We start from the raw sequence: 17184 nt of genomic DNA, 5'->3' as shown, positions 1-17184 counted from the left end.
TAAACAAGGGATAATAATTATGTTTCCTTCCAGACAGTAGTGGGGAAATTGATTATGAATCACAGCAAACACATTGCCTGGCAGAACTTACTAAGTGCATACTCATTAGTATACTATATATTACTATAATACCAGTAACTATTTTATTTTTGTTACAGTTATTGTTGTTATACACCAGGCTCTGCACTACACACCCATCATCTTATTTAAACCCTTATAACCACCCAAAGCAATGGACATCATTAGCCACATTTAACATGAGGAAATGGAGACTGTGAGAAGCTAGGTAACTTCCTTTTGTTCAAAAAACAGTAGCTAGAATGATTATTATGTTCCTAAGTACTGTAAGAGTGAGACCAAGTTCCGTGAGGGGTGAGGAGAAAAGGATGGTTTTCCATAGGAGACCATGTGTGATGCTGCCCTTCACACAGAATTGCTTCATTATCCTCTCCTCTAAGCTTCCAATGCCCTGTGGCCTGGGCAGTTTTGTCCTGCACAAATGGGGTCAGCACTGTTTAGTGACATGTCCAGGCCCCCAGCATAGTCAGAGCCCAGGTCTGTATGACAAGATGAGGCTCCCTCCCTGCCCAGGTGCCTTGGCATACTCAGCAGTGGAGACACCAGTGGCCTTTCAGAAACCAAACGTGGCCGGGAGTGAGCCAAGGCAGGGTGTGGAGTAGGGTGGGGGTGAGAGAGAGGAAGGTATAGGCAACCTTGGCAAAGCAAGCAGCAGGAGGGCTGGGGACAGTTCTGGGTAGGAGAGGCCCTGGCCAGGTGCTCTCAGGGAAGCAGACTGATACGGTGTGGCTGTGCCCCCATGCAAATCTCATCTTGAATTGTTACTCCCACAATTCCCAAGCATCATGGGAGGGACCTGGTGGGAGGGAATTGAACCATGGGGGAAAGTCTTTCCCGTGCTGTTCTCACCATAGTGAATAAGCATCATGAGAGCTGATGGTTTTACAAAGAGGAGTTCCCTGGCACAAGTTCTTTCTCTTTGGCTGTTGCCATCCATGCAAGACATGACTTGCTCTGCCTTGCTTTCTGTATTGCTTTCCGCCTTGCTTTCTGTGGTGATTGTGAGGGCTCCTCAGCTATGTGGAACTGTATGTCTGTTAAACCTATTTTTCTTCCCAGTCTTGGGTATGTCTTTATCAGCAGCATGAAAAATTACTAATACAGAGACTCTGTCCTGGAGGCGCAGGCTGTGTAGAGGAAGTCAGGGAGAGGGATCTGAACCTTGCACCCAGCTCCCAGGCTGCAGAGCTCAGTGACCCTCTGGGCTAGAGCAGGCATCTTCCATTTCCTTCAGTGTCTGTTGGGCCCCAGCTGAGTTTCCATGACCTCCAGCAACTCCAGTCTTGGTGTTTTTTGTTTTGTTTTAAGCAACTACAAAATGCTTCCCGTATGTTGTTTCCAGTTTCCCCAGGAATGAATCTCGACTGGGCTTGGAAGCCACAGATAAGGCGATCTTTACCTAATATGGCTGCGATTTCAAACTTCCTGTGGAGCATGAGACCAAACTGCATCAGAGCAGGATTCTGCACACTTGAAGATCATCCTTTGTCAGGTCACAGAACCTCTGTCATATACAGGGACAAAAAGTGAACGTTCCCAGAAATGTTCATGTCCCAGAATTCAGAAAGGTGCCTCCCTAAGCTTCCACTTCTCACCAATGCAGAGATTGAAGCTCTTGGGTGTTGAGAGGGTTGGTCCCTGGTACCTAGCTGTGGTTGTCGGAGGGGTGGGGGACAGTGTTCTGCCTCTTAAAACTGAGTTCATTGAGCTGCATCCATCACTATGCCCTGGATGTGTGTCCCTGCCAGCCTTTGTCACCATTCCTGTGATGGAAGGACCAGAAGCCAGGCACCCTGCAAGGTGCTGGGGACACAAAGATGATCACAATGCAGTTCCTGCCCTCAAAGAGCGCCCAAGTGGTGAGGGCTACAGCCAAGGAGATGCTTTCAACGTGGGTGATGGGAGTGGGGTGGAGGGTTATCTGGCTGGGTTAGTGGAGCCCACTGTGGTTTCTCGTTCCAGTCTTTACTTTTCCTTTCCAGCAGGCATCGCAACCCATGGCATTGGAAATTGCACATTTATCTGTTATTTAATTTGCCTCCTTCCCTTAGCTATGCGCTCCCTGGAGGGAGTGACAGATTCTGTTTGGTGCGTGACTATAGTCCTTGTGTCTAGCACATGCTTGGCACACGGCTAGTACATGGTTGGCTTCCAGGACACTTTTGGATAACGAATGAATGAATAAAGTTGGGGGGATGGTGGGCATGGAACGAGGGTGTAGCCAGGAAGGGTTTGGGGAGTGGCAGTGGTGGTGACTGGGCTCAGATAAGACTAAGCCAGTGAGGAGGATGCTTTGCAGGTGCATGTGACATGCGGATGGGTGGGTATGGCATGAGAAGCTGGGGTGCTTGGGTGAGGCCAGCATGAGAACCCTGAGGTATTGCTTTCTCTTCGTAGAATGTTCTCATTTGCATTTCAACCCATCTGTTTGAAATCTTTCTCCCTTTCAAAACCCAGGTTGATTGCTGTTCCTCCCGACAGCTATGTTAACCCTCAGAATGAAGTACTTGGGCTGAGGTGTGGGATGGAGTCCCACGACCTGTGGCTTACGCAACTATGGAATGGGAACCGGAGGCTTAAGTCTTGCCTTGGTCCCATTCTCTCCTGTAGCTGTTTTGCCATGGGTAGAGGGACTACATGTTCCCCTGGGAGCCCTTGGGTCCTGAGAGAAGAGGCTGCAGCAGGTGCTGACTGGCAGTAGGGCTTTGAACCTTCGAGCCTCATCTGCTGGTGATGACTCCAGCAATGTGTCTGCCACAGGACAGTCCATGCCTAGGAGTGACCATGTTGTCTCGATTTAGTCCTCCCGCTCCTGGATCACGCTATGCGTATTATCCATACATTAGGAGAACATCAATAGTATTTGCTTAGTTGTTCTTTTGCTGAGTCTTCCCATTATAAAATAGCCTGATTATATAAAACATGCTCAAATTATCAACAGGAAACATGATATTCAACCTAACCCATTAATCAAAGACATGAATATTCTCTGAGGAGAACCAAGCTTTCTATAGATATGGATTTGCAGAGCTGCCCCTTCCCCTCTCCGTTTTTTTTTTTTTTTTTCCTATTTTTAAAAATTATACTACTACTGCTGGTAAGAGAGCACTAAGAATCTGAGTCACTTCTAATGAGTGGGCAAATTACCACAATCTTTCTGGAGGGCAACGAGGTGATTTGCAAAGAGAGTCTCAAAAGTGTCTCCACCCTTTAACCTAGTTATTCTAGAATGGATCCTAAGGCACTCATTCTCAATTCAAAACAACATTTTATGCACACAGCCTTTTATCACAGTATTATTTTGAATAGTGAAAGATTCTTACTTTTCAGAATACCCATTATCACTAAAATAGTGAAGCTGTAGTCCAACCACTTCATGGAAATATTATGAAGCAATTTAAAATGGTGGTTGCAACTTTTAAAATTGTATGGAAGATTCCAAAGTGAGGTCTTTGGATTCTAAATACCATTCTTGGCTGGGTGCAGTGGCTCACGCCTGTAATCCCAGCACTTTGGGAGGCTGAAGTGGGCAGATCACTTGAGGTCAGGAGTTCAAGACCAGCCTAGCCAACATGGTGAAACCCCGTCTCTACTACAAATACAAAAATTAGCTGGGTGTGGTGGTACGTGCCTGTAGTCCCAGCTACTTGGGAGGCTGAGGCACAAGAATCATTTGAACCCAGGAGGTGGAGGTTGCAGTGAGCCGAGATCATACCATGCACTCCAGCCTGGGTGATAGAAGGAGACTCTGTCTCAAAAAATAATAATAATAAATAAGTAAAATGGTGGTTAGCAACCTAAAAAATTGTATGGGAGATCCTAAAGTGAGGCCCTTAGATTCTAAATACCATTCTCTGCTAAAAGGAATCACAGGGTTTTCTGCAGAAATGGCTGATTCCAGGTCTAGAGAAGGGAAGAACTAGATTAGACTGGAACATCTTGGCATGTAAAGAAGCAAAGTAAAGAAAACAAAGAAGTGCTTGAAAACTAATGGGGAGAGAGGTGAGGCCACAGGTTGAAGGGGCTCCCACTGGCCAAATCTGGGACAATTTAAATATCAACAATGGTGGTGCGGTGGCTCACATCTGTAACCCCAATACTCTGGGAGGCTAAGGTGGGAGGATTACTTCAGCCCAGGAGTTCAAGACCAGCCTGGGAGACATAATGAGACCCCATCTCTACAAAAAAAAAAAAAAAAAAAAAAAAGGCTGGGTGTGGGGGTGCACACCTGTGGTCCCAGCTCAGTTGGGGTGGGAGGATTGCTTGGGCCTGGAAGGTTGAGGCTGCAGTGAGCTGTTATCATGCCACTGTACTCCAGCCTGGGCAACAGAGCAACACCCTGTCTCAAAATAAATATATATATAAGAATAATGAGGATAATTATTTTAACATTTAATTTTTAAAAAACAATCTGTAAGTACATAGTGATAGTATTTTTATTTTTATTTTATTTGAGACGGAGTTTCACTCTTGTTGCCCAGGCTGGAGTGCAATGACGCAATCTCGGCTCACTGCAACCTTGCCTCCTGAGTTCAAGCAATTCTCCTGCCTCAGCCTCCTGAGTAGCTGGGATTACAGGCATATGCCACCATGCCCAGCTAATTTTGTAGTTTTAGTAAAGACGGGGTTTCTCCATTTTGGTCAGGCTGGTCGCAAACTCCTGACTTCAGGCGATCCGCCAGCCTTGCCCTCCCAAAGTGCTGGGATTATAGGCATGAGCCACCGCGCCTGGCTGTGATAGTATTTTTAAAAAGGGGGAGTAGAGAGAGAGAAAATAGCCAACTAACAATAGAAGGAATGATGATAGAATTAGAAAATCACCATTTTGCATCTAAATATAATTCAGACAAGGATCTCCAATGCATTCTAAAATTGCTAAAAGTTTGTTAGGGAATAGGAAATTTGCAAGGTCTCAAGGTGTCACACATTTATTGACTAAAAAGGGGAAAATATACCTTTATAACGAAGAGAACTAGAAGAAACCATTTTAACCAAGTGATCAAAGTTAGCATCACTGACATTGCCTGCCTCTTGAAGTGACGTAGTGATTCAACATCACCTACATAGTATTCTTTCCAAAGTGTTGAACTTGAATCTAATCACAAAGAAATAAACAAATTCTTATGTTATAACTGGCTCATACTTTTCAAAATATCAACATTTAAAGGACCAAAAAAGGGAAGAAAGAGAGCTGTTCTAGATAAAGGAGACAGAAGAGAATGATAATCCAATGCAATCTTGGGTTGGATCTTGGATCAGAAAATTAAAAGTAGCTCACAAAAACATTTTTTGGATTGTTAGAAAAATTTAAATATGAACCATATGTAATATCATTGCACAAAGTTAGATTTGTTGGATGTGTTAATGATTTTATTGTTACATAGGAGGCTACTTTTATTCTTAGGTCCAAGCTGGAATATCCTGGGATAAAGTGTCATGAGGTCTATAATTCACCTTAAGTTATTCAGAAAAAACCAGAACAGCTGGGGCAAAATGTTAACAATGAAGTCTAAGTGAGTGCATATGGATATTCATTGTGTTATTTTTTCATCTTGTCGGTAATTTTTTTTTTTTCTTTTGAGACAGAGTTTTGCTGTCACCAAGCTGGAGTACAATGGCACAATCTCAGCTCATTGCAATGTCTGCCTCCCACGCTCAAACAATACTCCCACCTCAGCCTCCTGAGTAGCTGATACTACAGATGCGTGCCACCATGTTCAGTTACTTTTTTAACTTTTTTTTTGGTAGAGACAAGGTTTCATCATGTTGCCCAGGTTGGTCTTGAACTCCTGGGCTCAAGCAATCCACCTGCCTTGGTCTCCCAATGTTTGCTGGGATTGCAGGCCTGAGCCACTCCACCTGGCCTTCATGTTTATTTTCATAAACATGTTAGAAAGTTTGTGGGAGGTATTTACTGTAATACTGTTATATTGTTACATCAACAATGGATACATGGATATGTATCCAAATGAATATGCAATTCCATATTCCATTGTATGCAATATGAAGATACATATCCATGATCTGGATGACTGCTGTTTTAATTCAGCTTCTGTTCCACCTTCTCCACCCAGCAGCACTCTTATTTTCTTTCTTCTTTTTTTTTTTGAGACAGAGTTTCACTCTTGTTGCCCAGGCTGGAGTGCAGTAGCACGATCTCAGCTCACCGCAACCACTGCCTCCCGGGTTCAAGCAATTCTCCTGCCTCAGCCTCCTGGGTAATTGGGATTACAGGTATGCCCCACCACACCTGGCTAATTTTTTTTTTTTTTTTTTTTTTTTTGTATTTTTAGTAGAGACAGGGTTTCTCCACGTTGGTCAGGCTGGTGGTCTTGAACTCCCAACCTCAGATGATCTGCCTGCCTTGGCCTCCCAAAGTGCTGGGATAACAGGTGTGAGCCACTGCTCCCAGCCCCCTTATCTTCTTTTAGTGCTCAGCTCTCCCCCTTTTGGCTCATGAGGTCTAGATAGGGCATATGAACCACATCCACCTGTCCCCAGGGACTGGTAGGCACATGTCTTAAGTTAGTCCAACCAGAGCCAACAGACACTAAGCCCAGCGCTTTTTGCTGGACATACTGGGAAAAGGCAGTATACTTTTCCCTGGAGACCACCAAGCTGACTGGATGTGAACTGAACGATGTGGTCATCTTTGGGAAGTAGCTGCCTGTGAATTAAGCTGACACAACAAAGAGCTAAAAGGAGAAAGTTTGCAGTGTTTGAGACACTGAATGTAAACATACCTGAAGTTAGTTGAAACTGGGTTTCCCTGCCAGTGTCAGTTGTGTATTTCCTGCTTAAAACCTGAGGAGTCCTGACCATTGCAGGATGGAAATGCATAGAAAACGTAGATTCCTCCCACTGCATAACAAATTACCTCAAGTTCAGCAGCTTTGCTTAAAACAACACATACTTATTATCTCATAATTGCTGTGGGTGAGGAATCTGGGCATAGTTTAACAAGGTTCCTTGTTTTTGGTTTCACAAGGCCACAACTAAGATGTCAGCCAGGTCTGTGGTCTCATCCGGAGGCTCAACTGGGGAAGAATCTGCTTCCAAGTTCATTCAGGTTGCTGGCAGACTTCTTTTCCTTGCACTTGTATTACTGAGGGCCCAGATTTTTGCTGGCTGTCAGCTGGAGGCTGCCTAAGGCCCTAGACACTGCCCATAGTCTTTTGCCACATGGGCTCCCCGACACGGCTGCTCACTTTGTCAAGCCAACAGGAAGGGTCCAGCCAGCGAAGGTGTAATCTTCTACAACATAATATAACCATGAGCCTGACAGCCTATTACCTTTGCCATGGAATGTAACCCAGTCTTAGGAGTGACATCTCTTCACATTTGCCATATTCTATTGGTTAGCGCAAGTCACAGATCCTATGTGCACTCATAAGGAGAGAATTACATGAAGGCATGACCAGGAGGCAGGAGACTACTGGAGGTCAGGTAAAGGTCTGTTCACCACTGATGGGATGGGAAGAATCCACTTACCAACTGCTATACCTGCCCTTACCCACTGGTAAGCACTTACTTACTGAGTACTTGTGAGTACTAAGTAACGTACCCTGGTATTTATCCCCGTTCTTCCTAACAGTAGCTATCACTGGAAAACGGGAAGAAGGTGCAGTGCTGAAGAGCACTAGAACTTTCTGCTCTGCATATGGTATTGTTTGGGATCTTTACAGTGAGCATGTAATCATGTGTTATGTAATTTAAAAATGCAAATGAAAATCATATATACAGTATGGCTTCAACTAAAATCTGCTCTCTCTCCACTTCCAGACCTTCCTACATACATACACATTCATGATTGGGAAAAAAAAAAAAAAAAGACTGGAAGGAAACAGGCCAAATGGGACGACTTATTAGCCTGGAGTGTGGGGTCTATGGGTGAATATTTTCTTCTTTTCTGTATTTCCCACAATTAAGGAATATAATTCAAATAATGAGAAGAAAAAAAAAAACTCCAAGTGATTTGAAATGATTTTTGGGTCCAATTTTATGGCCAAAAATAAAGAAAACCCTCTTGTTTACCTTCTGTAGAAAGGCAATTTCCTGCCTGGGTGGCTGGTGAAGTGTCTGTTCCAAGATCTCAAAGAAATAAATCAGATGTCAGCGGGGAACCCACACCTGCTTCCTCTCACACTGATAAAGTACAATTAACTCTCATTAGAACGTATCTGGCTTTGTCCCAGAACTAAGCATTATTTGAAAAAATATGGCAGGTTTTCTCCCTGCCTAAAAGCTACTGGAAGGTCCTAGTCAAGATGAGAAATAGAAGATTCTGTGCCAGACGGATTTGATACACTGACATGTTTAGTAACCAAATAGGCCAAACCCATGGCCATGTGCAAACAAACAAAACATATGCTTGATCTCATTTCTACTGCTAATTGGAGGACCTTGATGGGTCTTTGGATCCGTCTGCTTGTCTGTAAAATTATAGAACTGAATATGAGGAGCTTCTATCAGAGCTGACTGAAAACCACACTTGTAGTCAAATAAACAAAACAAAACTATGAGGTTTATTAGACTCGCTGGAGCAAGGGAGACTGTGTACTCAAGAACATCTCAGTAACGAGAGATGATAGGGGCCTTTTTTTTTTTTTTTTTTTTGTAAGAGATAGGGTCTCCCTCTGTTGCCCAGGTTGGAGTCCAGTGGTATGACCATAGGTCACTGTAAACCTCGAACTCCTGGGCTCAAGTGAACTTCCCACCTCAGCCTCCCAAGTAGCTAAGACTACAGGTGTGCACCACCATGCTAGGCTAATTTTTAAATTTTTTGTGGAGACATGATCTTGCTATATTGCCTAGGCTGGTCTGGGATTCCTGGACTCAAGTGATCCTCCCATCTCTGTCTCCCAAAGAGCTGGGATTATAGGCGTGAGCTGCTGAGCCCAGCTGATGGACTTCTTAAAGGGTTTTGGCTTGTGTTGGAACATTATAAGGGAGAATAAGTAATGGGGGCCAGTTCTGGGATGGATGTTGTCAAGAAGCAGGGACAATTTGGTGACTGAGTAGCTCAGTCATTGTTATCTAGGAGGGTTAAAATGGGGCTCAAGTTGTTATTGGCAAAGCAGCAGCAGTTGTTCAGAAAGGGGCAATGCTTATTAGATGAAGGGAATGTTTAGTAATTTTTGTGCTCCCAAGACTGGCCTTGTCAATGTCGTTCTGAGTATTGTTTATATTCTGCTGGACACATGGTTGATTGTCTAGCAGGGCCGCTTTTCACTATCTCAGCTTCATTCGACTTTATAAACATGCCATCCAATAAAACTCAAATTGGAATGCACTTTACAACATAGAAAATACTCTGTTTCCCTATGGGGGACTTCTTTGTGATAGTGGCATTTTCTCCATTTTTAACAAGGAAATTGAGGGTCAGAGATGGTAAGTGGCTTCTAAGGACCACAGCTACTTAAGTCATCAAGTCAGAAAAATAGTAGCATTCAGCTCTAAGTTAGTCCTGGTTTTGAAAATTGTTCATCCGACAAATCTGCACTGAGCACTTACTAAGTTCCTTGCACTATTCTGAGCTCTGAAGAGACAACTGTGATAGAGTTGAAATGTCAAGCCTGGAGTCCAGCTGGTGGGGTGGAAAGTGAAGAGGCAGCCCTGTGAAGCACAAGGACTGTGATGAGGGTGTTGTGGGAGCTCCTCACCAGGGAGGGATGCCATGCCCATATTCTACAGCTGCTGTAACAAATTTCCACAAACTTTGTGGCTTAAAACAACACAAATTTATTATCTTGCAGTTCTAGAGAGCATAAGTCTGGAGTAGGTTTCACTGGGCTAAAATCAAGGTGTCAGCAGGGCTACATTTCTTTGTAAAGGCTTTAGGGGAGAATCTGTTTCCTCATCTTTCTCAGCTTCTAGAGGCCTCCTGCAGTCTGTGGCTCAGAACCCCTTCCTTCCTCCACCTTCAAAGCCAAGAACGGCATTGCTACAACCTCTGCTTCCCTTGTCACATCATCTCTGATTCTTCTGCTTCCTTTTCCATCTTTTAAGGATCCCTGTGGGGTAATTCAGGAAAATCTCCATATCTTGTGATCCTTAACCATATTGGCAACACCCCCTTTGCCTTGTAAGATGACATATTTACAGGTTTCAGTGACGAGGGCAAAGAAGGGCACAGGCATCTTTGTGGGGGAGCATCATTCTGCCTACAAACACCTAGGCTACTATTTTTTTTTCTTTTTGCAGGGAAAGATGGAGTTCTGATTTCACTAAGTGGCATCTATGCTGACATTAGGAGGGGACAAAAGTCAAGAAGGAAAGGTCTGGAAGCAGGAAGCAAGCTTGGTTAGTGCACTGGCGGACACACTAGTCAGCTATTGTTAGCTATTCCTCCTCACTTCAGGAATCCACAAAAGCAAAGATTTACTTTTCATTCCAGCCACATGTCCACTGTGGACATGCTTCATTCCAGGGCCTAGGCTGAAGGACAGCCCCTATCTGGGACATGCTAAACTCATGGAGGGGGAACGAGTTAGGTATCAGAGCCACAGATGACTCTTAAAAGCTTCTGCTGAGGAAGGGAACTGTTCCACTAATATTTTACCACTAATATTTGGCTAGTGAGCCAAAGAAAGTCAGGTCATGTGGCGAAGGCTGATATCAGTGGGGCAGGAAGTGGGACAGGCAGTAATAATCAGAACAGTAATAGGCTAGCATAGTGGTCAAGAGACAAAGGTTGAATGAGATGTGGGGAGTGGCTTGAAAGTCATGGGGTAGTGAGGGTTAGGTCATGCATGACTTTAAAAACCAGTTTCCTTTTCACAATAGCCAAAACATAGAATCAACCTAAGTGCCTATTTATGGATGAATGGATAAAGAAAATGTGGCATATACACACAATGGAATATTACTCAGCCATAAAAAGAATGAAATCCTGTCATTTGTAGCAACATGGATGGAACTGGAGGTCATTATGTTCAGTAAAACAAACCAGACACAGAAAAACAAATATTGCATGTACTGACTCATATGTGGGAGGTAAGAAATTGGATCTCATGGAGTGGACTGGCAGTTACCAGAGACCAGGAAAGGTAGCGGGGAGGAGGGAATGAAGAGAGGCCAATTAATGGATACAAATAGTTGATGGAATAAGACCCACTGTTTGATAAATCCATAGGGTGACTATAGTTCACAATAATCTATTTTACATTTTTAAATGGCTAGGATATTTAGAATATTTCCAGCATAAAGAAAAATAATTAAGGTGATGAATGTTCCAATGACACTAATCTTTACAAATTATGTGAATGTATTATCACATGTACTCCAATATGTATGTATTGATGTAAAATTTTAATAAAAATCCAGTTTCATTTGTTATGCTCCATGAGGGCAGGAAACAGGTCTCTGCCTTATCATTTTAGCCCAGTGTTTCTCAATTTTTTTTCATTATTACTACCTGTAAGACTACTGTATGTCTTTTTTATTTTTTTGAGATAAGGTTTTGCTCTGCTGTCCAGGCTGGAGTGCAGTGGCATGATCACAGCTCACTACAGCCTCAACTTCCCAGGCTCAAGTAAACCTCCCACCTCAGCCTACTGAGTAGCTGGGACTATAGATGCATGCCACCACTACCGGCTTTTTTTTTTTTTTTTTTTTTTTTTGGTAGAGATGGGGTTTCACCATGCTTCCCAGGCTGGTTGTGAACTCCTGAGCTCAAGCAATCTGCTTATCCTGGCTTCCCAAAGTACTGGGATTATAGGCATGAGCCACCATGCCCAGCCCACACGTACAATCCTAATACCACAGATATACTGTTACATACTGCATGCATATCTGGGCTCTTTATGCATGCAGTATGTAGTGATGAAAACAGTAAGGTATCTTTACCCTCCTAGGAAATTTAACCCCCTTGGGGGTGACATCACCTATGTTGAGAATATGTGTTCTAGTCCTAATTAAGTTTTAATTCTTTGATTCAAGTGACTCGTGCCATGTTTATGAATTAAAACAAATTGCTAGTAGCTAAGTTTATTTGCAGGTGGTGTCTTTGGAAGTGATTAGCTCCTAAGGATGGATTAAGAATGGGATAAGTGCCCATAAAAGAGGCCCCAGACAGGAGAATGGTGTGAACCTGGAAGGTGGAGGTTGCAGTGAGCTGAGATCGCGCCACTGCGCTTCAGCCTAGGCGACAGAGCGAGACTCCATCTCAAAAAAACAAAACCAAACAACAAAAAAGAAGCCCCAGAGAGATCCCTCGCCCCTTCTGCCATGTGAGGTTACAGTAAGAAGACTGTCTGAGAGGAAAAGGACCCTCACTAGACACCACATCTGCTGATGCCTTCATCTTGGACTTCCCAGTCTCCAGAACTGTGAGAAGTAAACCTGTGTTGTTGATAAGCCAGTCTATGTTCTTTTGTTATAGCAGCCAAAACAGACTAACAAAACTATGAACATCTATGGCCAGTAATATCTTCAGGCCATCTTTTGCTTTTAAATTCGTATGGCTTTTCCCATTTTGAGGGAAGCCCTGCCAAGCTGCTCAATCTAAATCCACACTATTGTCAATGTAACCGGCCAGTTGCAATTTCTCTTCTTTACTATGGTTTTAGAACCAGATGAGCTGTATAAATAGGATAGATGCTGAGTCAAGGTCTAGGAAGCTCTAAAGACTTGTGCATGAGCTGAGTGCTTTGCCCGATTCAGTGAAGTTCATTGAACATCAAGTGCAGGCCAGTTACGTGCCAGACACTGTTCTAGGCACTGGGGATACGATAGTGGCTAAAAAAGCAATGTCATTCCCCTCAGGGGATCAGAAAGGTCCGAAGCCATTTCAGATTATGAGTTCTGGCAGCATGAGAGCGGTGGTGAGTCACACTAAGGTTGGTCAAAGGATGGAAGATGTTTGCCTTCAGACACGAAGGGCTCTACTCTTGATTACATTTTTTGGTTCGTCCCTGACTTGAATAAAGATGAGTTGACTGTGAATGTGGAGACCAAAAGTTTTTGGGGAATCTACAAATTCACTAATTTGGTGTTCTTAATACATAGCAAAGTACCTCCTCAGGTATAGCCTGTTCTCCACAAAATGAATTATTACTATTCAGCATTTGCATGTAGAACAACTGCAGTCTGTAGATGCCCAAACATAGATTTTTAAAGGTTTTCTCTGTTTAAAGAAGGTAGTGGTTCAGGGGCAGAGGGGGTTACCAAGCAGAAACAAAAAGCGATTTTTAATAGAAAGTCCTAACGCTGGCCTACTGGTCCCTACAGGGTTGGCTCCACCCTCCTCCTCTCCTCCTCTTGTCCCCCTCCAGCCACTCTGGCCTTCCTGCCAGTCTAGTTCTCCAACACACTAAGCACATGCCCACTCAGAGGCTTTGTGCTTCTTGCTGAACCTACTGCGTAGAAATCCCACCCTGTATTTCACATGGCCCACCATCTTCATGCTCTGCCTGCAGAGAGAACTTTGCTGGTTACCCTCCAACCTACTCTCTGCCTTCACCCCACTCTATTTTTCTTCATACACTTAATGCTGAGTGACATGATGTGTATGTTTGCAGTCTTGTCTTTCCCACTTCAGTGAAAGCTCCACAGGGGCAGGGACTCTGTGGTTGCTGACCACTCTATCCCCAGTTCCAGTGGCTAGTACAAAGGGTCCTCATAATTCAAATTACTTTGCAGTCTTATCGTGGTTTAAAACAAAATTATTTCACTACCCACTTTTCTCCTTGAGACATCTATAAATAAGCCTTCCATATGTAGCATGCTTGTCGCTCAAGTGTGCTTATGAAAGAGTTTCACTTATTTTGAGGTGTTTGTGTGTTTTTATCGTGTCTGGAAAGCAGATCGCCAATTACAAGTACGGAAGTTTGGGGCCGGGCTCGTTGGCTCATGCCTGTAATACCAGGACTTTGGGAAGCTGAGGAGAGCGGATCACCTGAGGTCAGGAGTTTGAGACCAGCCTGGACAACATGGCAAAACCCCGTCTCTACTAAAAAAATACAAAAATCAGCTGGGCATGGTGGCAGAGACCTGTAATCCCAGCTACTTAGGAGGCTGAGGCAGGGAGAATTGCTTAAACCCGGAAGGCGGAGGTTGTGGTGAGCTGAGATCGCACCACTGCACTCCAGACTGGGCGACAGAACAAGACTCCGTCCCCCGCCCACCAAAAAAAGAAGTATTAAGTTCAGAATCATTTAACTCATGTTCTTCTCATTCGGGAAAGAACAGGAATATAGTATCAGTCTCAATGTGTGCAGAACAGCCACAAAGACACCTTTCTTCAGGTATTTCTTTTTTCTGGCCAATTAGAGCCTGAAGTCCCTTAGGTCTTTAGTCCTTAACTACCCCTTAGGCTTTACCAGTCCTTTCCTTCTACTTCCTACCAGACCAAGACACCCATACCGGCCTTTCCAACACTCAGCTGGCCTCTTACACCAGGGAGCTGGAGTTCAGCAAGACATATTTAAGCAGCTTCCACCTCCCTGCCCCACAGGGTGAGATGGGTCTTAGTCTTAAGGTAAAGCTGAACTGCCCTGACCAGACATTCTCTTCCCTCATTTACAGAGTTAACAGGGAAAGCCTATTTCCACCATATTTTAATAAAATCCATGCTTTTTCTTCGAAGTTTTTGTTCCACAGAAATAAATATGGCATTTTCTTTTTATTTTTTAAAAATACGTTACCCAGGCTGGTTTCAAATTCCTGAGCTCAAGCGATCCTCCCACCTCGGTCTCCCAAAGTGCTAGGATTACAAGTGTTAGCCAGCATGCCTGGCCCAAAATGGTATTTTTCAGCAAGCAGAAAGTCTAGAGAAAGGGAAATTTTAGAATAATCTTATTTTCCAATTGACAACTATAAATAAAAAGCAGAAGAGCTCTGATAATATATATGTATGTGTAAATATATGCATACAATTCACAGTGTCTTTAAATAAATACATTGATTTGAGAAGGAAAAAACTCTGCTCTCATGCAACCCCTTTAATTAGGTCAATAAAGTTTTGTGTCATCTGAGGATAAGTGAATGGCAGCACTTTAAAAAACTGCCTAGTTTGTTAGTAGTCAAGATTCCTGAAACTGAAACCCAATTAAATATTTAAGTAACTGCAGAAAACAATCCCGGAAGCACGCTGTCAAACTATTTTCAAAGCCAAGAATGTTTAAAGAGTGAACAAAGGACTTAGAGACATCTCAACAAAAGCCAGGAGGACATTCACGGAGATGGAAAGTCTGGCAATACCTGATGATGAAGCATGTGCTGTTTTCTGTTTGAAGTTTGTAACCTGGTTTTAATCATTTTCCAGAAGTATTTCCAAATCAGAAGAGAGGGGAAAAAATACCAAACCTTTAAAATATATTAACAAGGCCAGGCATGGTGGCTCACTCCTGTAATCCCAACACTTTTGGAGGTCGAGGTGGGCAGATCACCTGAGGTCAGGAGTTGGAGACCAACCTGGCCAACATGGTAAAACCCCATCTCTACTAAAAATACAAAAATTAGCCGGGCGTGGTGGCACATGCCTGTAGTCCCAGCTACTCGCGAGAATGAGGCAGGAGAATTGCTTGAACTCAGGAGGCGGAAGGTGCAGTGAGCCAAGATCGCAACACTGCACTCCAGCCTAGATAATGTGGGACTCTGTCTCAAAAATAATAAAAAATAAAATAAAACAAAACAAAATAAAATATAAAATAAATAAAATAAATAGAATAGAATAAAATAAAATATATTCACAAGACTAAACTGTTACTTTATTCTGTTTGAGAGCAGCCCTGACTTAACAGCTGAGACAGTAATGGGCTACCACACCTGAGTAAGACTGTGCCGTAAGTCCTAGACAGACTTAGTCATGTGCCTCTACCTCCAATCCCAACATCTGCTTTCATATGATGGGGAACTTGCTGCATTTTTCACCCATGCCAAGTTGGAAAAAAAGGCCCAAACATACTTAAGATGACCTTTAAAACTTCATTTTCCGATGGAAAATAAGAAACATATACATCTAATAGTGTACCAGAACTTCTGAAGAATTTATAGGGCTCCTATGTCAATTAAAGTCATGATGGAGACACATTTAAAGAGTAGAAACTTCAGTCAGGCTTTCAGTGAGGCACCAAGCAGACTGCTTCCAAGATGTTCCCCCTGATAGGAAGGACAGCCCTTGCACAGCCCAAGATCCACATATATTAATTACTTATGAAGAGAGTAGCCGGGTGACAAAATGACTTAAGAATTCAGACATGTACAATGGCTTACGCTTGTAATTCCCACACCTTAGGAGGCAGAGGTGGGAGGACTGCTTGAGGCCAGGAGTTTGAGACCAATCTGGGTAACATAGTGAGACCCTGTCTCTACAAAAAAAAAAAGAAAGAAAGAAAAAATCAGCCAAGCGTGGTGGTGCATGCCTGTAGTCATAATTCCTTTTGAGGCTGAGGTGGGAGGACTGCCTAAGCCCAGGAGTTTGCGGCTGCAGTGAGCTATGATGGTACCTCTGCACTCTACCCTGGGTGCCACAGTAAGACCCCATTTCTAAAAAAAGAGAAAGTTTAAATCAAGTTGGAGGATGTATAGATATAAAAATTAATTCAACATGGATCATAAACTTAGATGGAAAACCTAAAAGCATAAAATTTCTAGATGAAATGATAGGAGAAAATCTTCGTAACCTTGGGTTAGGCAAAGGTTTCTGTGATAGGAAGACAAAGTATGAACAAGAAAATTATAAAACTGACAAATTGGACACCTCAAAATTTAAAACTGCTCTTTGCTGGGTGTGGTAGCTCAAGCCTGTAATCCCAGCTACTCAGAAGCCTAAGGCCGGAGGATCACTTGAGTCCAAGAGTTCGAGGCTGCAGCTAGCTATGATTGTGCCACTGAACTCCAGCCTTGGTGACAGAGTAAGACTCTGTCTCTTTAAAAAATAAAAAAAAGAATTCAGACATGTAGATGAAAGTCAAAACAGATAATACATTGGACCCAATGTAAAAGAGACAATACAATGGACATTTTCAAACAAAATGTCTCATTTTGAAGAATATCTCTGCACTAGAGTACCTTAAAAAAGCACAGGTTGCTAAGGCAGATTTGATACCTAAATGCTACAAGCAGGGGTTATAAGTATCATGAGCTAACCCAATGTATAGGCTG

This window comes from Chlorocebus sabaeus, chromosome 24, assembly GCF_047675955.1.
Source record: "Chlorocebus sabaeus isolate Y175 chromosome 24, mChlSab1.0.hap1, whole genome shotgun sequence".
NCBI lineage: Eukaryota > Metazoa > Chordata > Mammalia > Primates > Cercopithecidae > Chlorocebus > Chlorocebus sabaeus.
The sequence above is the reverse complement of the archived record's forward strand: the minus strand, read 5'-3'. Positions refer to the sequence as shown.